The 26,892-nt window shown below is 37.2% G+C and overlaps 1 pseudogene across 1 annotated transcript in view; it reads right to left on the bottom strand.

Annotated features, from left to right (window-relative positions):
- The window catches only part of LOC309661318 (cofilin-2 pseudogene), a 446,115-nt pseudogene that overhangs the window by 274,883 nt on the left and 144,340 nt on the right, over positions 1-26,892 (bottom strand). The gene's annotated exons all lie outside the window — the stretch shown is intronic.

The raw sequence follows: 26,892 nt of genomic DNA, 5'->3' as shown, positions 1-26,892 counted from the left end.
ATTTTCTTTGTGTTACTTTAAAACTGACGGAGCAAGTGACGCTCTTGCTTTCAGTACAGTATCTCTGCAAATGGGTGAAGCCTATGTATGCCTTGCATAGTAATTGACAGCCATTTTCTCAATAATAAATAATCTATGCTAGGGCTACCTATTTAGATTCCAATTTACTTTATGAACAGTTTTCACTGAGTCATCCACTGGAATGACAAGTTCCATCTACATGCTGTTATTTTGTTTAAACAGTATGTACTCTTCAGGTTGGAACTATTTTCATATTACCTATCAACAAATAATAAATCTTAATTTCAGCTCTAAATTATAAATTGAAAATCCATAAATTTTCTATCTTAAATGCTGTCTTTAACATTATTCCTAAGACAATCTCGACACCATTGTTTCCTTGGTATTCCAGAATATCAATTTTGAAAGACTATTCAAGTGTTTATATAGAAAATTTATAGCTATGGTAATAGGAAATGTCAACCAACACTCCTAGAGGATTTCTTTCTTTTTTTAAAAAATACATTTATTTATTTATTTATTTTATTTATTTATTTTTGGCTGCGTTGGGTCTTCGTTGCTGCTCACAGGCTTTCTCTAGTTGGGTCAAGCTTGGGCTACTCTTTGTTGCAGTGTGCAGGCTTCTCATTGTGGTGGCTTCTCTCGTTGTGGAGCACGGGCTCTAGGCACATGGGCTTCAGTAGTTGTGGCACACGGGCTCAGTAGTTGTGGCTTGTGTGCTCTAGAGCGCAGGCTCAGTAGTTGTGGCGCACAGGATCAGTTGTTCCGCAGCATGTGGGATCTTCCCGGACCAGGGCTTGACCCGTGTTCCCTGCATTGGCAGGCGGGTTCTTAACCACTGCACCACCAAGGAAGCCCCCTAGAGAATTTCTACTCATATAATTTACCATAAGGAAAATCAGAGTAGACTTGGACACAATAAAAACTTAAAGAATTTGCTGATACTTCAATTTTTTAAAATGTCATAAGATGAACAATTAATTTGATTTTTTTCCTTATTTTTGCTTTCATTGCAAAGAGAAATTTAAAATTTTTTCTATTTTTTTCCTTTCCAGAGTTATCTCGTGTATCTGATTAAATTGAAAACTCATTTGCTGATTTATACTCATTCATAAACTTCTTATAAAGCATAGTTATATCTTTTATGTTAAACTTAGATTGCTAAACTATCTAACCAAAGTGCATCTTTTCCTTTCCTTGAAGTACTAATTATTATAACAAACAACTTATATAGGAATACTTTTAAATACACCACTCCTGGTTTAAAAATACTTTAATAGGCCTTGTTATACTATAGAAATCTTAATAAATCATGAGGGCAAGCTTGATCATAATGACTTATTTCTTGATTACCCCAAGGTATACTGGTTGAATTTTGACCACTTTTCCATACAAACGCATTTGATTTCTGCAGCTAAATGTCTATTTAGACTCCAAATCTTAGAACTTTATCACAGCTGACTTCCTGGATAAGGTATTCATTTTCTTGACATAATGTGTGCAACATTCTGCTATTTCACTTTTTTCCTGTAGTTTCCTTAAAGCTTTCCCTTTGGGACAAGTGTGGTAAAGGAAGCTTCCTACCTTCAAACCTCACCTCTTCATGGATAGTCTAGTGCTATCTCCTCAAGCAACAGTTTTACTGAAAGTAATGGGTTTCTTCTTCCCATGATTGAGTTTTGGGGCCCTGTCTAGAGTATGGTATTAAATATATAATTTTGATGATTCTTTAGTAATAATTAAAAACATTCATACATATAAACAATGAGGATTGAAATATTTTTCTTCTTTAAAATATAATCAATTTCTGTTTTTATATATAGCAATAGAGAGCAAGAGTGACACAAACCAAAAAAAAAAAGGTAATTGAAAGCAGAATATAACTATGTGCTTATATTAAAAATGGGTATTTCTAATGTTCAGAGAATTCATACAATTCAAACTAAAAGATGCATCCTATCCTGGTCAAGCAGAGAACATGTACATCATTTACATCCTCCCTCCTTCTTCATGTTTCCCTTTTTCCTTCTCTTTCAACTTGTTTCTATTTCTAAAGAGAAGGTATGTATTCTTTCGCTTTACAGTTTTTCCAAAGTGCTTTGATTTTCAAAAAGTAAAGTAAATCTTGAGCCCTGTCATGTATTTGCTGTTCCATACAAACATCTATACATCTTTCCTTGACAGATTTCACTTAAGAGTAAACAGGGTGTGTTCGGTCAACAGAAGGGTTAATAAAATACAAAATCTACAGTTTTAGACCTGATCACTCATCTGTGCTCCAAAACTATATTTTTAGTTACAGCTGGAACATCTCTACTAAAATTTAGGATTTCTAAAACTGAACACACACACACACACACACACACAGAGGTGCACACACACTCAGAAAGTCCTGAGTGCAGGAGTCAATAGTCATAGCAATGAAACCTGGCCTCATGTTAAACGGTATAGGACAGGGATAGGTGGTACCCACCTTGGTGATTGCAGACTGCAGGTCATTTCAGGCAGGCAACATCACTGATGTGATGTAACACTTCTTGCCTAATGAATGGCCAAGTTCCAGATGTCTGACAACTCCACATGTCTTTCATTTCCTTCAGCATGTTAGAGGAGAGAAATAATGCATAATTTAGTAAAGTGAAAAGCTGACACAGAGCCATCAGAGGTTCCAGCTCAGCCTCTTTTCTATAGGAAGCACCATGTTGAGTTGGTTCTAACTTCCCCTGAGGTTACTGATTTTATGTTGCCAGACAGACTAGTGACCTCAGCTCAGTAAGGCAGGCTCTTCCTGCGCAGATAGAGTAGCAACTCCTAATTTCTAGGTACACCTACTGTTGGACCAAATGGTTTATACACATGTTTTTAGTTTTCTTTTGAGGCTATAAATATTAAGCCAAGGGTCATTGCCTGATAAATGCCAGGATTTGGATTCCAAATGTGACTCTCTGGTATTAATTTTTATAACACTGGCACAAGTTAATGTGTATTAAAGAAACTAAAACCATTTATTAAAAGTGAAGCTGACGGCATGTTCTTTTACTGAGTAGCTAATGCAACCTATTGTCTAGGAGAGAGAAAGAATTTGTAAAGGATCCTTCTTAAATACTTAAATGCACTGATAAGCCATCAACAAATACTGTATTACAATAATATCACTAATCTAATTTGTATTTGCAATTAAAGAAAACTTAATTTACTTCACAAAATAATTTTGGCCTGGACAGCTTTATTTTTTGCAGCCAAGTAGTTGTGATTTAGCCTGTGTTTTCCACCTGTACGGTCTGAAAAGCTGTTGATTCATCAGTAGAAGTGGATGCAATTTACATAACAAATGAATTGGAGACAAAGCAGGCGCTGACGGTACACATCATGTAACTTATTAGTAATGTACTAATGTTTTACATAGCTTTATTGTTTGGTATATTGTGTAGGCTCATTCTTTATGACATTGGCACGTAAGTAAGAATTTAAGAAGTGAAGGGAGGTTAAACACATATGATGGAATTAGAAAGAGGAGCCATGGTATGATTTCAGAGGTACTGAGGAAGGTATGCCAGGTAATGTCAGGAGGCTGAAATCTGTGCATGTATCATCTGGTCGCTATCACAGATGCAGAGCTAAGCTGTCATGCATTTTTCTGGGTTTCCGTTTCACTTTTATTCCTCCGTGTAAGTGAGTGAGTTTTACTACTGTCCTTTATTTCTGTAACTTGAGATTCAGATGAAAGTAAAAGCCACAAATATTGAAGATTTCTTTTGTCTCTGAAAATTGATTTTCAGAAATGGGAAACCGAAAAACAGTCAAGAACACGATAATGAAAAATGACTGCAACCAGTGCATTTTTGTGTTTGTATGAAACGGCAGCTTAGTCTTGTCTCCTTGCTTCATCCCCACCCGCTCACAGGCCAATGAGCATATGACAGTAATACTGGTATGCTAACTTACTGCATCGTTTTCTGTACGTTTGTATGTTATATACCAACTGCAACATGTATACCCATATCATTTTAAGTATTCATGCTAAATGCATATATTAATTTTCAATCGTAACTGGCCAATATTTTGGAAATCCATCTTCTCACTTATTCATGGGTTTTATATAAAATTTTTTGGTTTTTTTGGCAAAGGTATCAGATTAGTTGTGATTGCTTAAATGTCTTAAAATCTCTGACTTGAAAAAGTTTGCATGCATTTGTTTCTTTTTTGTGTCTTTACTGAACAGAAGCTTACTTGAAATTTATCTCTGGTATGATTTTAAAGTAATTTCCTGCCCGGAAAATGATACTTTAGCCATGTAATATAATGTGAATGTAGCTACAAGTTCACTTCTAATTCACCAGACTAAGGTTCTTTGTAACTGTCGATTTGCAAATACATTGGGATATTGATGGCAATAATAAAAATGATGAGGAGAGCTAAAACTGAACGTTCACTGTCACTCAGCTATGGCACTAGGCACTTTGCATATTTTAATCATCTTTAAAATAACCCAGTAAAGGAGGTACTACTATTCCTCACATTTCACAGATTAAATCGAGGCTTAAAAAGCTTAGCTTCCCAGACTTGGGATTGAGACTGTTCAAGTCCTTGTTCTACCTTGTTCTTAACCTCTGAGACTCAGGTTTCATGTTGTAAAATGGGAATCATAATGACTAGATCGTAAAGTTATTGTGATGATAAAATGAAATATTTTATGATTAGCACAAAATAAACATTAATGAAGGCTGTTACTATTATAGGTGTAACTCCTGTACCCATGACTTATGAGCCCATTTTCTTCCCTCTTCTCCAGAAACTAGCTCCATTATTTATGTCTTCTTTTATTCAAATCATCGATTGAAATTCAAATTCTAATCCACTGAAATTTTTACTTTAAAGACACAAATGCGTTTTCATCTACTCCATCCTGAAACCAAAATATCTGCATTTTAAAGTCAACCCTTAACATTGCTCCATATTTCTAGTTACTCTGTCCTTCCTTAACTGCTAAGTTATTAAGGTATCTTATCAAAGTAATTTATGATAATAGATATTACTTCCTTACAACTTTTAAAATAATGAATTATGATTTTATCAATGTAATACATGCTCTAAAATCAAATGATACTAACAGCCTAATAATACTAATAATTAAAACCAAACCGCTAGCTAGCCTGCTCCTAGCTCCAGCCTAGTGGGGCAAATTGTGCACAGAGGCAAACTCATTTCAATTATTTATTCGTTTCTTCTGATAGTCTCCTCTATATTGCTAAATAATATGCTTATACTGCTATTATTATGCCTCTCATGAATTATCTATGTATTTCCTACCATCTTATGAAAATATAGCTGTGTAATTCTGCCCCTACCTTCATTCATTCTCCCAATATATTGAAAGAAACTGCAAAAGTCCTTCTCATCACAGTTGAAGCAATCAAATAATCTGTTTCGTATCCTTCGTTTGAAGCTGCTCCAGTCCATCCTGGGTGACCTCTAGCCAACTGCACAGCCATGAGACCAACAACCTCCCTTCACCACCTCTGCCTGCTGTCCTGTACCTCTCTCCAGGGCTCAGTTCCCAGTTTCCTGAGTCTTATGTTTTCATCATCTATGACTTATTCTTCCTTTGGTAGGCTGCTTACCCCATGGTAGTTTGAGGAAGTCTACGTGGGAAGTAAGATTTTGTAAATCTTGCATGTGAGAAAAATATCTTGTCCTCCTAACCTCTGCGGACACTTGGATATAGAGTTATAGATTGGTAATCAATTCTTCTCAGCCTCTGAAGGCATGAACTATCGTATTCTGTCTCAGTAATACTCTTGAGTAGGCTAATGACAACCTTATTTCTATTCCATTATATGAAATCTACCTTTTTGGGGTTTTTTTCCTTTTGCTACTTTTAGGATTTAAAAAAATCCCTCTGCTCTGAAATTTTAGAATAATAGTTCCTAATACAATCTTTTTTTTTTCACTTGTGATGATGGACAGTTGGTGGGATCTTTTAATCTGGACACATATATTCATTATTTTGGAAATTTTCAAAATACTCTTCCATTTTTCTGTTCACTCTTTCTAAAACACACATTAGTTGGAACTTGCAACCCCTACTGTAATATTTCATTTTGCTTTTCTATTGTCTAATCTCTGCCTTTTTTCTTACTTTCTGGGAGATTGTCTCAACTTTATTATATTATAGGCTTTTATGAAATGTCTATTGATATTTGGCTTTTGAATCATAATTTAGAGTGAGACATTAAAAAGCTTTTTGAGGCTCTGTGTGTGTTTCTGTGTATGCATGGAGAAGTGGGCTTGTTGGATGATGGATTTCTCTCATAATAAAACTTTATTGTGGAATCTCAAGTTGCTATGTCTATAGTTTTTTTTTGCTGTGGTTACTGTCTGCTGTTTTTGCTTTTTTGCTGAGTCTTTTTAAGGCAGTTCATTTATACAAAGACGAACTTCCAAATCTCTTGCTTGGTGCTACACACCTGTCTGCTTTCATAGAGGTAACTGATTAGAGAAACAGGATGGGAACTATACAGTTTAATTTGAACTTTCATTTACTTCCCTGATAGTCAGGAAACTGTTTCACCCTCACCCTCAGCTATCCCTCATTTTCCTGAGACTGGGATCACTTTGACTTATTTTTTTTTCTGAGAATAAACGTTCATCCATTGCCTTGTCAAGAAGGGTTATTCAGATGTCTGTTGGTTTGGGGAGGATCTTGGACAATCCAACTCCTCCTTCAATAGACTATTAGAAACTGTTACACCTACTTCATTGAGGTTCTTTATGTCTCCAGTATAGGAAATGTTCAGTGATGGTTCCTGTAACACAACTTGCTTCTTCTTGCAACCCTCCCCTGCAGGCACTTAACTCTTAGCTTTATCTGTTCTATAAATCATTTGCCCCTTATTGTTCTGCTTCCCATCTCAGAACACGTGTGATACTTCTCACCTGCTGTCATCTTTACTATTCTATATACTTATGGGTTCATACATTTTAAAATTTCATTACAGGCATTTCAAGTTTTAGGAGAAATCAGAGAAGAGCACATGTGTTCAAAATCCATGCTAAATGATACTCTTCAATTGACCTTTACCTTGGTGAAATCCTCCTTCATTCTGTCACATAAGCCTTATCAACGACCAAGTCTACGATCTCCTTTAAGCATATTTCTCCTTGATTTAAGTTTACTTACAAAACTTTCATTCCTTTGCAGAAATTAGTTTTTCCTTTGGTTTCCATGACCTTATTCTCTAAATTTCTCTCAAACCTCTGTATAATATTTTAGACTCATTCATGCCTTTCTTTCTCATTACATGTTAAATTTGTTGACAGAGTAGGAATGGGAGACTTCAGCATATTTTTAATCCTCGTGTTCCTATGCTATATTATTTCTGTAAAACTCCATGAGGATTTGGCACTGCTGTCCTTCAACAGTAGCCCTATTCTTAAAGGGAAGGTAATTATTGTTCTACATGCACTGTGGCCTGGGCTCTGCCAGATAAAACTTAAAGAGAACCTTTATGATAATTCTTTCTATAGTTCTCTCATTTCTTTGATTTCAAAGTACTATATCTCATTTGTAAAGTTGCTGAGAGTGAGAAAATTCTCCATTTTAGTATGATTCAACCTTGGGAATAAAAAAAAGATAGACTACATCTTCCATTTTCTTTCATGAGAGCAAAATTTTAAAACTGTCCTGACCTAGAAAGAGAAAATCAAAGCCATTTCAATGTAACTGGAATAGTACCAAACTGGAAAATGTGCATTGAGAAGTAATGAAGACACTGGATTCCTGGACATCTCTGCCTAGTGCTCCATAGAAAAATGTCTGGTGGCATTTGCCTTAAAAATTCATGCTCTCAATACTTACATTGTCAGCAAATTGAGAAATCTGTGGGGAGTGGGCATAAAATGAGGCAAAAATAACCAACTTTTGAATCAGGGTTGCCTTGCTTTGCAGGGTGCACTTGAGATTTCTTACACAGACAGTTATGTCAATCTGCAAACAAAGACAGTTTCATTTCTTCCATCCTGATCTGCACACATTTTATTTCCTTTTCCTGTCTCATAGCATCAGCAAGGACTTACAGCACCATATTGAATAGGAGCAATGAGAGGAGGCTTCCTTGCCTTACTCCTGATCTTAGAGAGGGAAGTTTTGAGTTTCTTGCCATTACATACGATGTTAACTTTTTTGAAGATATTCTTTATCAAGTTGAGGATGTTCCCCTCTATTAAAAATGGTATTTAAATGTCATTTCCCTCATGTAGCTTTTGATAATGAGATTTTAACTATTTTATGAGAATAAAAATCTTTGGAAAATACTGTCACCTTTTGATTCTAATAAATGATATTGCCATTGTTAATGCATAACGCTTTTCGGTTTAAATGAAAATCTAAATAAATCTATGCTTCTCCTAAGCAGTTGTACTCCTGATATGAAGCATAATAAGCAGTTGAAAATGGATTAATTATATAAAAACCGTATCTCATTTTTGACATTGTTTACATTCTTACCAACTTCAAAGAGCCAATGAAAGCTGAGTGCAGTTAAGCTCTTAAGAAACTGACAGAGAAATGTGCTTAGAGAATAAATTCTAAAATGGTAATGAGGCTCTATTGTTTCCTATATGAAAAGGCAGAAATGGAAGTCATTCTGAGAAGTCAATTTGCCTCAGCAAGAGAAGGTTTTCTCTTCTGTGAGTACATGTATGGAACAAGAATATTCATGACATGCACAATCCTTAGAACTGGGAAATTTTGCTCTTATGACTGATTACCTATACTGAGCACTATTTAAATACTAACTGTCAATTTGGTCCTATATTAAAATCCTCCTACAATAAACATTTCCATTCATTTACAGTTTATAAAATTACATTAAAAGCAGTCCAGAAAACAAATCAAGAGGCTTAACTGTCATTTTAAACTGATTCTAATTATACAGTGATATATTTAACAATGGTTCTTGATTTTCATAATTCTAAACTGAATTTCCCTGAATTTATCATTTTCCTTATTTTTCATGTGAAATTGTGATTCTCCAGTGATTTTGCATGAAATTAGACTTAACTCTATGTACTTGAGTTTTTAATTTCAAATTTTCTTATATTTCCTCCAAATGATCATCACTGAATTCTATCAATGATTTCATTTTATCACAGAAGAACTACATTTCCCCCTATTCTATAATCTTTAAAACTGATGTGTCACAGCATAGAAAAAACTATCTCTGCCTTGATCAGGGCTACTATCACTGCAAACAGTAGTGATAAACACACTTTATTTCTTGGTTTGTAGCCACATCACTCCTACCTCTGCTGTGTCATCACATGTCCTCTGACTGTGACCCTCCTAGCTCTCTCAATGTGATTACATCAGACCCACACGAATAATTATGAACCTCTTCTCAGAATCCTTAACCATAATCATACTTGCAAAGTCTCTTCCACCATATACAATGAGATATTCACAGGTTCTGAGATTAGAAATTGGACACCTGTAGGGTAATTATTATGCTTACCATAAAAGCTAATGCACATTAGGTGGTATTTGGCTGCATTAGAGTTGCAGTTATAAATATCAGCAAAATGAAGTATTCAGTTTTACATTTGCTGACATTATGAAGCTGACACCAGAGCCTGGAACGCCAAAGCGGAATCCCCAAATAGAATCCTGTTTGACAAATATTTACTGAGTGCCCACTGTTTGCTATCCAACATACTCTGGCTTCTATACTTGCCTTTGGAGCTACTCATTTTGTTTCCTGGGTGTTTTCTAAAAACTTGTCAGAACCCTTTGACTTGAAGTATATAAAAGTACAGGACCCCATGGATAAACCTCATAATGGCTTAGAGAACTGTGGTAGATGTAACTCTGAATACATTTATAAGTGAGTTATATGTTCAGGTTTCCATATATTCAGTTTCACTTTGTGAGAACAAATAATCTGCTAACTCAGTATTATGCCCATTCCTGTATTTGGAGATTCAATTATATACTGATTCTGGTATTTAAGGAGCCTAGAGTACTTAATGAAAAGCTGGCAGCAAAATAGGTGAATCAATCAGAACAGATTTTTGGAAAACTCGTTCCCTGATATGTACCCATGCTTATATGTAAACTATCAGTGCTTATATCTAAAGTCAGTCCTTTCCTTTGAGCATTAGTTTCCATTCTCTCCCCTGGTCTCTCGGCCCAGTCATTTTCCATAATATCACTTTTCCCTCTACTGAATTAATTTCATCAACATGCATATAAGTTGCTGTTTTTCCTACCTAAAAACATTTTTAAAATAAGAGATAAAAAGAAAAATAAAACACTCTTGGTCCTCTTTCTCTTGCCAATTATTAATGCATTTTTTTGTTCTTCCTTCCAGCAAAACTCAAAAGATTTATAATAACTCTGTTTTTCTTTCAAAATTACTCCAACTAGGCTTTCACTCACACCACTACAATAAAACTGCTCATGTCAAGGTTAAAGATAATATTGCGGAAATCTGTTGTCAATTCTAAGCCCTCTTTAACATTAATATCCTCCTAGGTAATTTTTTTTCACTTTCTAAAATCAATATTTTTTTTACTTCTCCCAATCTTATTGAATATTACTTTTCAGCATCTTTTACTAATTATTCTTTTCCCTGATCTCTTAATATTGGAATGCCCCAGGACTCTTCTTTTCATCCCATTTTTTCTGGACTCATTCATATATATCTCACTCTGTACTTCTGAACTTGAGTATATAATAGACATCTTATACTCTGTATGTGCAAAGTTAGACCCTTGTTTTTCATCCCCTAAACCTGCTCTATCTGCAGTCTTCCGCATCTTAGTGGCTGGTAACTCTAACACGTACATTGTGCTTAATGTGAGCTGAAACCTGAAACGCAAGTTCTATTGCTGTACCCACAGATAAAGAGGAAGCTGATAAAATCCTTAACCGAGCTGCCCAAAGTCACCCAGCCAGTGATGACAGAGCCAACATCCTAGTAAGTGTACTTCAGACTGATCCCCCAATCGCTGCACTTCATGATTAAAACTCTTCCCATCTTTCAAAAGTTACAAAACTGGGAACCTTGTTTATGCCTGGGACAGGTAAAATAGATTACTCCCTTCTCTATGCCTCCATTTCACCCATTAGCACTTTAATCGAAGCACTTGTAATACTTTTGTTATGAGCAAGGGCTCGCTGCCCTATGCTCATAAAAGCCAATACTATGGTACTGGCTCTTGAAAATAAAGAGATTTATTGCAAGGTCGACAAGCAAGGAGACAGGAAGCAAGGCTCTCAAATCTGTCTCCCTGATCCAGAGTTTGGGGTGAAATTTAAGGGGTTAGAGAATTGCAAACTTGGGAGCTGATTGGCTAGTCTTGAAACAGTACTTATAAGATACTTATGTTGCTGGAAGCCTGATTTTCATTATTGAAGGGAGTCTCCATTTGTAGGTAAAGGGCTCTGGGAGTGACCTTTCTACTAAGTTCTGTGGACTGAAGATTCTCAGTTCTGGGATAATCCTGCAGACAAGGATTCCTGTCTTGCACATGTTCAGTGTTGTGTCTGTAAAATAAGTCCAGGTTTGATCAATCAAGAATGTGTTTTACATTTAGAGAAGAGCTAACACCTATCCTTCTCAAACTCTTCCAAAATGTAGCAGAGGGAGGAACACTCCCAAACTCATTCTATGAGGCCACCATCACCCTGATACCAAAACCAGACAAAGATGTCACAAAGAAAGAAAACTACAGGCCAATATCACTGATGAACATAGATGTAAAAATCCTCAACAAAATACTAGCAAACAGAATCCAACAGCACATTAAAAGGATCATACACCATGATCAAGTGGGGTTTATTCCAGGAAGGCAAGGATTCTTCAATATATGCAAATCAATCAATGTGATACACCATATTAACAAATTGAAGGAGAAAAACCATATGATCATCTCAATCGATGCAGAGAAAGCTTTCGACAAAATTCAACACCCATTTATGATAAAAACCGTGCAGAAAGTAGGCATAGAGGGAACTTTCCTCAACATAGTAAAGGCCATATATGACAAACCCACAGCCAACATCGTCCTCAATGGTGAAACACTGAAACCATTTCCACTAAGATCAGGAACAAGACAAGGTTGCCCACTCTCACCACTATTATTCAACATAGTTTTGGAAGTGTTAGCCACAGCAATCAGAGAAGAAAAAGAAATAAAAGGAATCCAAATTGGAAAAGAAGAAGTAAGCTGTCACTGTTTGCAGATGACATGATACTATACATAGAGAATCCTAAAGATGCTACCAGAAAACTACTAGAGTTAATCAATGAATTTGGTAAACTAGCAGGATACAAAATTAATGCACAGAAATCTCTTGCATTCCTATACACTAATGATGAAAAATCTGAAGGTGAAATTCAGAAAACACTCCCATTTACCATTGCAACAAAAAGAATAAAATATCTAGGAATAAACCTACCTAAGGAGACAAAAGACCTGTATGCAGAAAATTATAAGACACTGATGAAAGAAATTAAAGATGATACAAATAGATGGAGAGATATACCATGTTCCTGGATTGGAAGAATCAACATTGTGAAAATGACTCTACTACCCAAAGCAATCTACAGATTCAATGCAATCCCTATCAAACTACTACTGGCACTTTTCACAGAACTAGAACAAAAAATGTCGCAATTTGTATGGAAACACAAAAGACCCCGAATAGCCAAAGCAATCTTGAGAACGAAAAATGGAGCTGGAGGAATCAGGCTCCCTGACTTCGGACTATACTACAAAGCTACAGTAATCAAGACAGTATGGTACTGGCACAAAAACAGAAATATAGATCAATGGAACAGGATAGAAAGCCCAGAGATAAACCCACGCACATATGGTCACCTTATCTTTGATAAAGGAGGCAAGCATATACAGTGGAGAAAAGACAGCCGCTTCAATAAGTGGTGCTGGGAAAACTGGACAGGTACATGTAAAAGAATGAAATTAGAACACTCTCTAACACCATACACAAAAATAAACTTAAAATGGATTAAAGACCTAAATGTAAGGCCAGACACTATAAAACTCTTAGAGGAAAACATAGGCAGAACACTCTATGACATAAATCACAGCAAGATCTTTTTCGACCCAGCTACTAGAGAAATGGAAATAAAAACAAAAATAAACAAATGGGACCTAATGAAACTTCAAAGCTTTTGCACAGCAAAGGAAACCATAAACAAGACGAAAAGACAACCCTCAGAATGGGAGAAAATATTTGCAAATGAAGCAACTGACAAAGGATTAATCTCCAAAATTTACAAGCAGCTCATGCAGCTCAATATCAAAAAAACAAACAACCCAATCCAAAAATGGGCAGAAGACCTAAATAGACATTTCTCCAAAGAAGATATACAGATTGACAAAAAAACATATGCAAGAATGCTCAACATCATTAATCATTAGAGAAATGCAAATGAAAACTACAATGAGATATCATCTCACACTGGTCAGAATGGCCATCATCAAAAAATCTAAGATCACAGACCACAAAGCTCTGTGCTTTGTGACCACCTAGAGGTGTGGGATAGGGAGGGCGGGAGGGAGGGAGATGCAAGAGGGAAGAGATATGGGAACATATGTATATGTATAACTGATTCACTTTGTTATAAAGCAGAAACTAACACACCATTGTAAAGCAATTATACTCCAATAAAGATGTTAAAAAAAATCTAGAAACAATAAATGCTGGAGAGGGTGTGGAGAAAAGGGAATACTCTTGCACTGTTGGTGGGAATGTAAATTGATACAGCCACTATGGAGAACAGTATGGAGGTTCCTTAAAAAACTAAAAATAGAACTACCATACGACCCAGCCATCCCACTACTGGGCATATACCCTGAGAAAACTATAATTCAAAAAGAGTCATGTACCAAAATGTTCATTGCAGCTCTATTTACAATAGCCAGGACATGGAAGCAACCTAAGTGTCCATCAACAGATGAATGGATAAAGAAGATGTGGCACATATATAGAATGGAATATTACTCGCCATAAAAAGAAACAAAATTGAGTTATTAGTGGTGAGGTGGATGGACCTAGAGTCTGTCATACAGAGCGAAGTAAGTCAGAAAGAGAAAAACAAATACCATATGCTAACACATATATATGGAATCTAAGAAAAAAAAAATGGTCATGAAGAACCTAGGGGCAAGACGGGAATAAAGACACAGACCTACTAGAGAATGGACTTGAAGATATGGGGAGGGGGAAGGGTAAGCTGTGACAAAGTGAGAGAGTGGCAGGGACATATATACACTACCAAACGTAAAACAGATAGCTAGTGGGAAGCAGCCACATAGCACAGGGGGATCAGCTCGGTGCTTTGTGACCACCTAGAGGGGTGGGATAGGGAGGGTGGGAGGGAGGGAGATGCAAGAGGGAAGAGATATGGGAACATATGTATATGTTTAACTGATTCACTTTGTTATAAAGCAGAAACTAACACACCATTGTAAAGCAATTATACTCCAATAAAGATGTTAAAAAAAATTTTTTTTAAATAATAAAAATAAAGATCGATGTTTAGTGAAAAAAAAAATGTGTTTTAAGGAAGCAAAACCACTTTAAGCTGACCCATATGTTATGTGTTGTTTCAATTCCCTCCTTACTTTGTACATTTCCTCAACGTTGAAGGAAATAAGGCACTGACAACTCTAGCTACTTCCTGCTGATTAGGGGGTGTGGATTTTTATGAGTAACGAAATTGTTTGGCACTTACTTGTATATATATGAGTCCCACCTTGAACTCTTAAGTCTTGGGCAATCATGCAAGTGGGGGAAGCCCTTTTAAATATAAAATGTTATGAATAAGAGGATTAATCCTAAAATACACAGAACTAGGAGTCCAAATTTCAACATTTCTTCAAAAAACAGACCTCATTCCTTTCGGAATCCATGAAAATATTTAGTCATTGAATTTGGGTTTATATTGGCCTGGTCTCGACTCTTGGGCAGAAGCAGTCTACTTTTGAGATTTCTACATCTTCTCTTCCCGGCCGGGTAGAGTCTTAGCTGTTATGTTTCTTTTTGAAAAGTAATTTAAGGTCAGTTAAGGGTTCACAAGTATAATTAGGGGCCAAGAAGTCGGTAGTGGGTTTCCCTCAGGTGTTAGGATGTCGGGTTATCCTACTTCCTCCTGTCTATGGAGAGTGCACCCTGTTTGGGAAGTGTCCATTCCACTTAGCTTGCCATTGATCTTTAGGGTGTTGATTTTTCCAAGTTTTGAGGAGGACCCAATCCCCTGAGCTTATGTAGCTCAGGGGAATGTCTGTGGGAAACATCAACCAACTAGGAGCCTATTTATATATAGCAGATAAACTCTTAGACACAGTACACATTTTATAGTATCTAATTCTTTTGGAATATGATCATTTAAGACTGCAATGGTAGATTTAAGGTAGGGTCTCCCATGTAACATTTCATAAGAGCTCAACTGGAGCTTGGTCTAGGGGCTACTCTTAACCTAAACAGGACAGCTGGTAAGATCTTATTCCCAGTTAAGTTGGTTTCTTGACATAGTTGAACTATTGTCCTTATTGTGTGATTCATCTTTTCAGTCTTCTCCATAGACTGAGGTCCCCATGAAGCATGTAACTTTCATTGTATTCTAGGGGCCCCAGACACCCCTTGAGTTACCTTGGCATCCCCATTTTTCCTTTTAATTGAATGAGGCAAACCAAAAGGAGAGAGAATTTTTAAATTAAGGTTTTTGGTACCTCAGACATCTTCTCTGTCTGGCATGGAAAATTTTTTGACCCATCCTGTGAAGGTGTCTACAGATATCAAATACCTAATTTCCTAAGGCTCTTGTCATAACAGTAAAGTCTATTTAGTAATCATCTCCTGATTTTGTCCCTCAGGCTTGCACCCCTTTTGTTATTGGGGTTGGCCCAGTTTTATGATTGTTTCTGGTAATTAAGCAATTTTGTATTAACTTTTGCATGGTTCTTTGCCTTTGTGAGCCAACAATAAACTTTTGAAGCCAGCAATAGGTTGCATGCCTCCCATAATGGGTTCCTTGATGTAGGTGAGTAATACTGATAATTCTTTCCATTAAATGCTTGGGTATAAGCACTAGTCCTTGTTCATTATAAGCAGGTTGTTTGGTACTGATCACCGTCTAAGTCTCAAGAGTCAGCATGAAATCCCTATTTGTTTGCTCTCTCTAGATCCATTTCTAAATCCCGAGGCTTAAACACAGATAGATTCACACTCAGAATGAGTGCTGGGGCCTTAGGATCTGGATTTTTGGTTCTGAGTGCCTGTTTTGTGACCTGATCAGTCAAATTATTTCCTTTAGCTATATACAGCTATCAGTCTTTTGGTGGCCTGGGCAATGTACTATGGCTACTTCTGGCACTGTTAACAGTCTAGTAAGGCCAACATCATCTCTTGAATGTTTAATTTCTTTTATTCTTAATGTTAGCAGACCTCTTCCCACAATGGCCCCATGTAAATGCTCGACGGAGAAGACATACTTACAACCTATACAGATGTTTACCTTTTCTTAGCTCCAAGGTACAGGGCCCTCAGGAGGACTATGAGCTCTGCCTTCTGGGCAGATATACCTGGAGGAGGGTTTCTGCTTCTAGGACTTCCTAATGAGTTACTACTGCATACTCAGCCTTTCAGAGACCGTGGTCCATGAAGCTGTCCCCATCCATAAACATTTCCACATATGGATTTCTAAAGGCTGATCAGTCAGGTCAGGTCTGCTAGAATAGACTTCAATTATCTATATGGTATGGAATACCTTATAGCATCCCACAGTTCAGCTTAATGGCTCATTGTCATTTCTTTAAGAGCCTCATACAGGCATTTGGCCATGAGTCCAAAGTTAGGGATCCAAGTATGACAAAACTCAGCCATTCTTAAGAATCCTCATAATTGTCTCCTGGTGGTGGGTGTAGTCACCCTAGCTAATGCTTCCCTTTGATCCAGCAATAAGTTTCTTTGTCCTTTTGATAACTCAAATCCTAAATATTTTACAGTAGGTTGAGAAATTTGTGCTTTTTCCCTTGGAGACTTTTTATCCCTGATGTGCCAGAAAGTTTAAAGTGTGGATTTCATTTTGGTCTGAGGCTTCCTTAGTTTCACTAGCAATTAGTATCATCTACATTAGATTAAGACTTCCTCATTTAATTGGTGATCCCTTATGTCCTTGGCCAAGGCTTACCCAAAGAGAGTGGGGGCATTCTTAAATCCTTGGGGGAGTACCATTCAACAATATTGTTATTTTATGTTAGCTTCTGGATCATCCCACTCAAAAGCAAACAGTTCCTGGGACTCAGGACTTAGAGGCATGCAGTAAAGGGGATCTTTTAAGTCCAGAACTGTAAACCAGCAAGTGTCTCCAGATAAAGTTGTAAGCATAGTATAAGAATTCAGCACCACTGGATGTATGTCCTCTACTATTTGGTTAATGTCTCTCAAATCCTGTACAAAATGATGATCTCAAGTCCCGGATGTTTGTATTGGTGGGATTGGAGTGTTACAGGGATTGACAAGGTCAGATAAATTGACATTTAAAAAAGGTGGTTATCAGAGGCTTTACCCATTCCTTCAAATGCCTCTTTAAAAGGTATTGCTTTAAATTTGAAGCCTTGGTGCTTGAATGGAGTTTTACTACTACTGGGTTAGCTGTCTTGACTCTTACCAAACATCTGCTCTTATCTTTTGTAAAATTTCTTCAGGGACTTCTGGCTGAGGCTTGTCTCCCAATTGTACTAGCCCAGCTTGGAGGGTATAGCCTTGATCTGAGAGTACTTTAATGTCTACTTTTTCTGGTGAGAAAGTCATTGAATTTTGTTAGATCTCACCCCAACAAGGAAATTGGGCATTCAGGCACATGCAGAAAGCTTTACTTTAACTTTTTTCCCAATTATATAGATGAGAAGTAAAAAACACAGAGTGCACATATACAAATCCCCTGTGTTGACCTTGGTCGTCTAGACCTGTGGAACTTAATTCAAGGGATATTGCCCTTCCTGAAGCAGAGTCCCCCCTGGGCTGAATTGAGTACCCTGGGGAAGGGAGACTGCACACTTTCGACTATCTGATAAGTAAGGGTACAGGACTAGGACTGGACCTGTAGCCCTAGGAGGACTGTTGGTGTAAGATTTGGTACTACTTGTAGGGATTCCCCCTTCATGTAGTAGAAGAACCATGGGAGGCATTGAAGGAGAAGCCAAATGTACTAAGTTGAGATCATCATTAAGCTATGAATCAGCCCTGACAGGCTTTTTCTGAGGGTCTTCCCTCTGAGCCATAATTTTACATCTCTTCTGCAAATTCTTATTCCGCAAAGAAACTTAGAAAAACCAGTCAAGGTCAAATGTTGTGAGGCCACTACTTGTACTTGCCTACTCTTGATCCAAGGGAAGTTGATAACCACAGTGCAAGGCAGAGCTGATGGAAAGCCAGCCAAGAGTTCTCCACCTGGGACTCCATCTTCTGAAGGAAAACGAGTCGGTAGTGAAGCTGAGCTCTGCAGTTGGCTGACTGGATTTCTTCCACTGTAGTGCTCAAAATAGTTTACTCCTTGGCCAGCTAGAACACGGAAGAGACTTGAACAATAGCCTTTAGCAAATGCCTGCCACCTCTTCCCAGCCTTCATGGATTGGGCCCAACGTCAATCAGCAGTCTTATTGGAAACTCGAGGTCTGTGTGATGCTGCAATGTTGGCTGCACCTGGAAAACCTTAGCATTCGTGAAAGATGAAGGAGAGCACCAGGGTTTGCAAATCTGTGGCTCAGAGCCACTTTGTTCCTTTGTGGGAATCACCTGGGCATGCTAGTGGCTTGTCCCCTCAACTACCATCCACCTCAACGCTGGCTGTGAGGGGTTTTCCGGCCCCTGTGAGAATAGGTGTTGAGAGAGAGAGAGGGAGAGAGAGAGCCCTAGCCATAAACCCCTAAGTCAAAGGCTTAGTCAATATCTGAGGTTTCAAACCCAAGAGCTAAGAACAGTCTATGGATTGCAAATTTCTAGAAAGTGGCCTTCCCTCACTCCCTCAAAAAAGGCAGAGGAAAATCAGACAGCCTCAAGAGAAAACAAGACCCTTAAGATTTAGAAACCAATTCCATCTCCTAGTTTGGTTTCTGGGAAGAAGCAAATGCAGTAGTGTAAACAAGTCTTACAACTTGGCTGTAAGAATTCCCTGGAGGAGCCACAGTGGAGAATGGACAGTCTCAAAGATGACCAGCCCAGCCTGGATTTGAGGGTTCACAAAGGGGCCACTGAAATGCTATCCATTAGAGATGGTTGTCAAGAACTGTAGCCTGAAAGTCACACATGCTACTCAGCTTCCAAGGAATCTGTCCAAGCGGTTCCAAGATTGTAGCCAATTTGGTCACAGGCTTTTAATAGTTTCCCCGCCGTGTGCTGAAGGCAGGCTTGACTACTGCAGAGGGGCCTATGAATGTCCAGGCTCTGCCTCAATGACCACCTTGAAAAACTTACTTGATGAGGAGGAGGGTAGAAGAGGGGACAAAAGCAAAGTGAGGAAGCTGTCTTAGACTCAGAGCTGGATTTGAGAGAGGAATTCAGGAGTATACAGGTTGAAATACTGAAGTCCTCACTTCCTTTCTGAGCATGTTGGGATTTAATATTTCTGATAGATGATCAAAACATTTTACCTCCATAGCAGAGATCACAGATAAGCTCATCTAGATGTCTGGGCAATTTCCAGGTAGTATACATCCAGGCTAAGGCCCCCATATAGCCCATGGCCTTTAGCACCACCACCTATGTTCCAATGTTTTTTCCTCCTGGCAAACTTTCCTTTTTAACATCACACACACACACGCACACACACACACACACACACACACACACACACACGAGAACAGTTCAATGCTAACTTCCTACTAGTTTGGCTCATACAAAAAAATGGTTAAAATTATCAGTGAGGGGCTTCCTTGGTGGCGCAGTGGTTGAGAATCTGCCTGCTAATGCAGGGGACACGGGTTCGAGCCCTGGTCTGGGAAGATCTCACATGCCGCGGAGCAACTAGGCCTGTGAGCCACAATTACTGAGCCTACATGTCTGGAGCCTGTGCTCCGCAACAAGAGAGGCCGCGACAGTGAGAGGCCTGCGCACCGCGATGAAGAGTGGCCCCCACTTGCCGCAACCAGAGAAAGCCCTCGCACAGAAACAAAGATCCAACACAGCCATAACTAACTAACTAACTAAATAAATAAATAAAATTAAATTAGAAAAGCAATGTTTAAAAAAATAAATATTAGTGAGGAAAAATCCAAAATGTGTCCAATTGTACAAAATTCATCTAACCCAGGCACGGGCTATGTTCTTTTGGGGTAGAGAATGTTCCTGCTTGACATTCCCTCTTTTCTCCTTTACCCTCTCACCCAGCAAGTTAATCAGGGCTGGTTTTATTAAGGATACACACCTGCATCAATACCGCCAGGCAATTATATTAGGCATGGATAACCTCCCCCCCACAACAGCTCCATAAGGCAAGGTTTCCAGCAAAGCCTTTTATCTCAGTCAGAGGGCCCTCAATAATATCAGGCCCAATAATATTTCGCTACAGTCATCCAAGAGCCAACCCTATTATCCAATCCTAACAAATAAAAGAGACACAGACAAAGAGACCCAAAGGCCTGAGACTCTAACCCAGGGTTTGGGACACTAACCTGATCCTTCGAGCACCTCAGCGGCCGCAACCTTTTATGTTGTCTCCCTTAGGGTGGGACCTTAACCCACAATCCTGAGGAGGTTATTAGACAATTCAGGCACAGGCGCGTTTTGACAACGTTAACTCACCAAAAGACATCTGATCCAGGAGCTGTTTCTTCTCTAAAAAGTGAAAGTAGCACAGAGAGCCTGGAGCACAGCAGCAGGGAAGCAGGAACCTCACAGCCGACTCCCTGGACAAAGTCGGTCTAGGTGGCCTTTCAGGGTTGGTGTCGACGGCCCATACTTTGCCGGGAGCTACAGTGCCTGGGGCAGGCTGTCGCAAGACCTAAGTCCCTTTATGATCACCAAAGTTGTCACCAAGCAAGGTCTCACTGCCCGAGGTGCACAGAAGCCAACACTAAGGCATTGGCTTTTGAGCTAAGAGAGAACTTTATTGTAAGGTCAACCAGCAAGGAGACAGAAGGCAGGACTCTCAAAACTGTCTCCCCGATCCAGGGTTCTGGGCGAAATTTAAGGAGTTAGAGGAATTTCAAACTCGGGAGTTGACTGGCTAGTCTCCAATCAGTCCATATAAGCTACTCGTGTTGCTGGAAGCCAGATTTTCCTTATTGAAGCACTTCTCCCTTTGTAAAGGGCTCCGGTGGCAACATTTCTATTCTTAGGTTCCGTAGACTGAAGATTCTTGGTTCCGGGGTCATCCTGAAGACAAGGGTTCCTGTCTTGCACATGTGCAGTGCTGTGTCTGTAAAATGACTCCAGGTTTCATTACTCAACAATCTGTTTTAAGAAAGCAAAACCAGTTTAAACTGATCAGTGTTTTAGGTGCTGTTTCAGTTTTGTTTCTTGATCTAAGTTCAGCCCCTTCATGTTACCATGTCACATAAAATGACTTTCAAAAGGCCCAAATATTTGTTCATGTTTTTATTGATTTATTGACTCCCAGTGTCAACCTACTCCAGTTGGAGCCTTTACCAGCACCAGGAGTGGCTGTTTTGACTTCACTTGTCTCAGTCCTACATTGTGGCTGAAGAAATGAGCCCAAGTTTTGTAATATCTGAAGCTCCTTCCCACTGGTTAATGAAATAACCTACAGTCATCCCTTCAAATCCCAGTTCTTCATCCACAGATTCAACCAACTGTGGATCTAAAATATTTTTAAACATTCTAAACAACAAGGATTTACTGTATAGCACAGGGAACTATATTCAATATCTTGTAATAACCTATAATGGAAAAGAATCTGAAAAAATATATATATTTAACTGAATCACTTTGCTGTACACTTGAAAGTAACATAAATTGTAAATCAACTATACTTCTTTTAAAAAAAAATCCAGAAAGTTCCAAAAAGCAAAGCTTGAATTAGCTTTGCTTTTTGGCAACTATTTACAAAGTATTTACATTGTATTAGGTATTATAAGTAATCTAGATATAATTTAAAGTATACAGGAAGATGTGCATAGGTTATATGCAAATACTGCATCATTTTATATAGGGGACTTGAACATCTGTGAATTTTGGTATCTTGAGGGTAGGGGGTGGATGTCCTGGAACCAAGCCCTTGCAGTTACCTAGAGACGATTGCATTTTTAATTCCCTGTGTATGTTGAGTTGGTTTGGAAGAATGGAACTTCTGTTACGAGTGTAATGTTTCTGCCTTCCTAACTCAATCCATCCTTCTTGGCCTAAGTACATGATTTGATTTCTTTTCAGTGTTCTGGTTTGGATTTCAGTCCCTCATTGGGTCTGCAGGTTTTTGCGGTGGTGGTGGTGGTAGTGTTTGTTGTTGTATGTGTGTTTTGCTTTTGTTTCTCTCAGTACTGATTAAGGCCACCACATTAAACAACTTGCTGGAGAGCCACTTAGATGGCAGTCTATGTGGAAAGCTCCTCGTGGGCATGTGGAGTATGGAGATCTGTCACAGCCTGACTGGACATTATGTGTAGTCCTGGACTGGACTTGGGTTTGGATGGATTTGCTTTATGATTCTGGCACCAATTAAGCAGCTGTGGACAACTGCTAAGCAGCATCTCACAATTTCCAAATATGTTTCCTTGATGTGGAAGTCATGGATAGCAAAGGCAGCTTCTACAGAACCAGAAATTTCCTTAGGTCTTTACACTTCTGGTCCTTCCCTGGTTAGCTTTGATACCTCTATGACAATTAAATGCTTAGAAAGGAGCATTTTTAGAGAATTAAGAGAAAATGTCCATACAGGATCAAAGCAAGAGAGCTGAAGTTCCTAAACCTCTGGTCTCATCAGCCTCCCAACCTATGAGCTACCTACTGTCTTGCTCCTATACTGTCTAGATTGGTGGGGTGGGAGGGGGAGGACCAATACTTTTCAACCTTGATTTGTCTCATGAAATCCTTTGACACAGATATATCTCCTTTTTTGGAACCAAGAATTAGAAATGTCATTAGTGCCACAGTCAAAATAAGAGCCAGCACTGGCTGACATATTGACCATCTTCTCTAGCTTCTTGCTGTGTATCCTATTGGAACCAAGTCAAGAATTTCTACAAGTCACATGTCCAGTCAGCCATGGAGAAAGTCCAGATACTTTAGGGAGATGGTAAGATTCTAGAATTAGTGTGCCCAACATGCATTGCTATGTATAATATATATAGTTTATACATAGAATAAAAAGGTGGCTCCTTGACTTTTGTTGTTGATGTTTTTATTATGATCACTGCAGTAGATTATTTTCTTTCTCTTTAATTGTTTTGATTCCCTTAAGAGTGAACAAAAAGTTTGTGAAATTAAATCTGTCTATAGAACTGGGATGAATTTATTGTCCTGTAGCATAACTGTCAGCTCTAATTAGTGACTTTCCATGGCTGTGAGAATATTTTTTCCCTTTGGTGCCCATCACGAATAGAACGATTCCCCAAAAAAATGTGTTAGTAAGAGACATTCTGTATATGACCAGACAGCTGTTGTTTTTCTTAATCAAATATAGCCTATGATGCCCAGAACATAATAGGGCTTGAAAAAGCCATAATTATAGAAACCTCAGTAAGTAGAAGTACATGTGCATCATACCTCAGTAACAGATTTTAACAACTTGCATACTATTAAGCCATGTTACATGCCTAATAAAATGCGTGGGAAAATAAAAAAGTTCTTGATTAGTTAATAAAAAATTTTTACTATGATTTACACTCATTTCTGAAGCAAAAACTATATTCATTATATGTAATTTCAGCTGTAAATACTTGGTATTTTGTACAGTTGTATGAATTTGATCTGTGTATAAGAATAAATAGATGTTTGTCTTAATCTAAAGTTTATTTACTTTTGGTTGTCATTCACACAGATACATTCATTATCAAGAAAAACTTCTTTTTATGAACGAACTGAAGTGATCAATATATTCCATTAATAATCTTTAAGCATACACATATATCCAAGGTATGAAACTAACTAAATATATATATATTTTTTCTTTTTTAAAAAACTTAAATAATATTTGTGTTTTTAGTTTGAAACATTTATTTATTTTTTTATTTTTTGGCTGCGCTGCTTGGCATGTGAGATCTTAGTTCCCTGACCAGGAACCGAACCCTCGCCCCCTCCAGTGGAAGCACAGAGTCTTAACCTCTGGACCGCCAGAGAAGTCCCAAAACATATTTTTAATAGAATTTACATTTATTGATTTTTTTTGTTGTTACCATGCCTTTCTACTTGGCCTCTGTTTGTAAGAAGAAAGTGGAGGTTTCCCCAAATATGCTGCTTATCACCAAATCCTTAAGAAGATGTAAGGGGTTTTAAAATGGTAAGCTCTCGAATGACCACTGCATTGCCCCTTAAACATCTGCAAAAACTTGAGGAATTCTTACTTTTTTTGTTTTTTATTACTAGATAATGTTCATCATATTAGGATAAGAAAGCTATTTCTTAGTTTTCTATAGCGTGCCAGATGGAACCAGAGATTAGCTGGTATGAAATGATAAATTATAACCACCTTAATCAAATATGATTTTTTAAAATTGAGCAAGTATGAGTAAAATGACATTTAACCAAAATAAATGGAATAGTTTTTTCATTGTCTTTCTATTTTTTTTTGTTCAGAAATATGTATAATATAGGTAATTCATTTTTACAGTTTTTCTATTGGAGAGATTTAATTAAAATATGTTTTATAATTCTACCATTTCTATAACCATCATTGGAAAAATTTTAATTCATAGCTACTTATTGAAACTTTAAAAAATATTTAGGCCATATATAATAAGTGATTGCAGACTTTCACTCTACAAACATTATATATTTTATTGATATAGTTTTATGTTTATAGGTTACCTGTCATTTCACTGTAAGCTAATAGTTTAGAAATTTAAAGTGATTATTTTTATAAATATGTTTTCTGATTATAAAAGTAATACATGCTCACTGGAGCAAAATAAACTACACCACAGAAAGAATGAAAATAAAAATTAAAATCTTACGTATTTTGATCACTTATGGATAATCAATATTAAAATTTTGCTACATATCTTTCTAGAATATATATGTATATATATAATGTATAAATGTACACATTATAAAATCATCACAAAGTTTTATAAAGAATGTTCATAATTATATATTGATATAATAAACAATATCACTTTTAATTATAGCATATGTTTCACTGAATAAATAAATCAAATTTATTTAATGCATCATCTATCATTGAATATTAGTTTATTCTCGATTTTTTATTATTATAAGCAATACTGTGATGGACAGTCTTGTACATATATCTTTGTATATATGTACATTTCCAGAGGATAAATTCCTAGAAATGTAATTCTTGGATCATACATTATGTTCATTTTAAATGATTTTTGTCTCCATTATTCTTCTGAATATCTATAGAATCTGATAGAGCAATTCCCCCCTTTCACATTAAGCATTAAAATTCATTTAAATCTTCAAAATTATGAAAGGGAAAACATGGTATCATCTTCAATTTGCATTTTTTAGTTACCAGTGAGGATGATTATTTTTTCTTATGTATTGGTAAGACCAGATTCTGTTTTACTTAATTATATTTTAATATATTTTAATATCTGGTAGTACTCAATGTTAGTTTTCTTTCTCAGAAAATTTTGGGCTATTTTCTCTTGTTGATAATGTATCTCAAAGCTTTCTGAGATGGTGCACTTGTTTATACATGGACGTTTTCAGGGGAAATGTCATTTCTGTTGCTCATGTTCTCCATGTCCATTTAATAAACAAAATGTTCAGTTCAATTATCTCTTAGTGTTGCCAGGATTCCAGAATAAGCTATAAAATAGTATAGAAAAGAAATGTCTCTTTTACCTATGCTAGATGTATCTATGTAGATTTACACGTCTGTTACTACTTTGAAAACCTGTTTCCTTAGTGTTTTCCTTTGTCTCAGCTATTTTTGCTTTTATTCTTTCTTCTCTCCTTTCTTTTCTTCCTTTCATTCTTACTTTTCTTTCTCTGTCTTTCCTTCTTTCTTTTACATTTTAGATATCTATTAAAAATGGGGGGCTTCCCTGGTGGCGCAGTGGTTGAGAATCTGCCTGCTAATGCAGGGGACATGGGTTCGAGCCCTGGTCTGGGAAGATCCCACATGCCACGGAGCAACTGGGCCCGCGAGCCACAACTGCTGAGCCTATGCGTCTGGAGCCTGTGCCCCGCAACGGGAGGGGCCGCGATAGTGAAAGGCCCGCACACCGCGATGAAGAGTGGCCCCCGCTTGCCACAACTAGAGAAAGCCCTCGCACAGAAACAAAGACCCAACACAGCCAAAAATAAATAAATAAATAAATAAAGTAGTTATTAATTAAAAAAAAAAAGAAATGACAAGGGAAAGTTGCAATTATATATAAAAAAAATCTATTAAAAATGGATAATGCAGGGTATTGCATTCACATACAAATAAAAACTGGTTTTATTTTTCATAAACAAATTATTATTTAACTGAATTATTTCAAAATACACTTGAAATGTATTAAAAGTATACCTAAATCAGCATATTAATTATGTTCATAAAGAGCACTGACACTGTAAGTTGAAATATTTCATATAAGCAAAATATGTCAGGTAACAACTTGATTCTTTTCTACAGTGAAATATCTTTAACAGAGTAAAGATTCAAAAGGCAATTTTTAAAAGATAGATTTAAAAAAATTATTTAATAAAAACTT

This window comes from Balaenoptera physalus, assembly GCF_965194825.1.
Source record: "Balaenoptera physalus genome assembly, chromosome: 5".
Taxonomy (NCBI): domain Eukaryota; kingdom Metazoa; phylum Chordata; class Mammalia; order Artiodactyla; family Balaenopteridae; genus Balaenoptera; species Balaenoptera physalus.
Note: the sequence above shows the minus strand (reverse complement) of the source record. Positions and strands in the feature narration are given on the sequence as shown.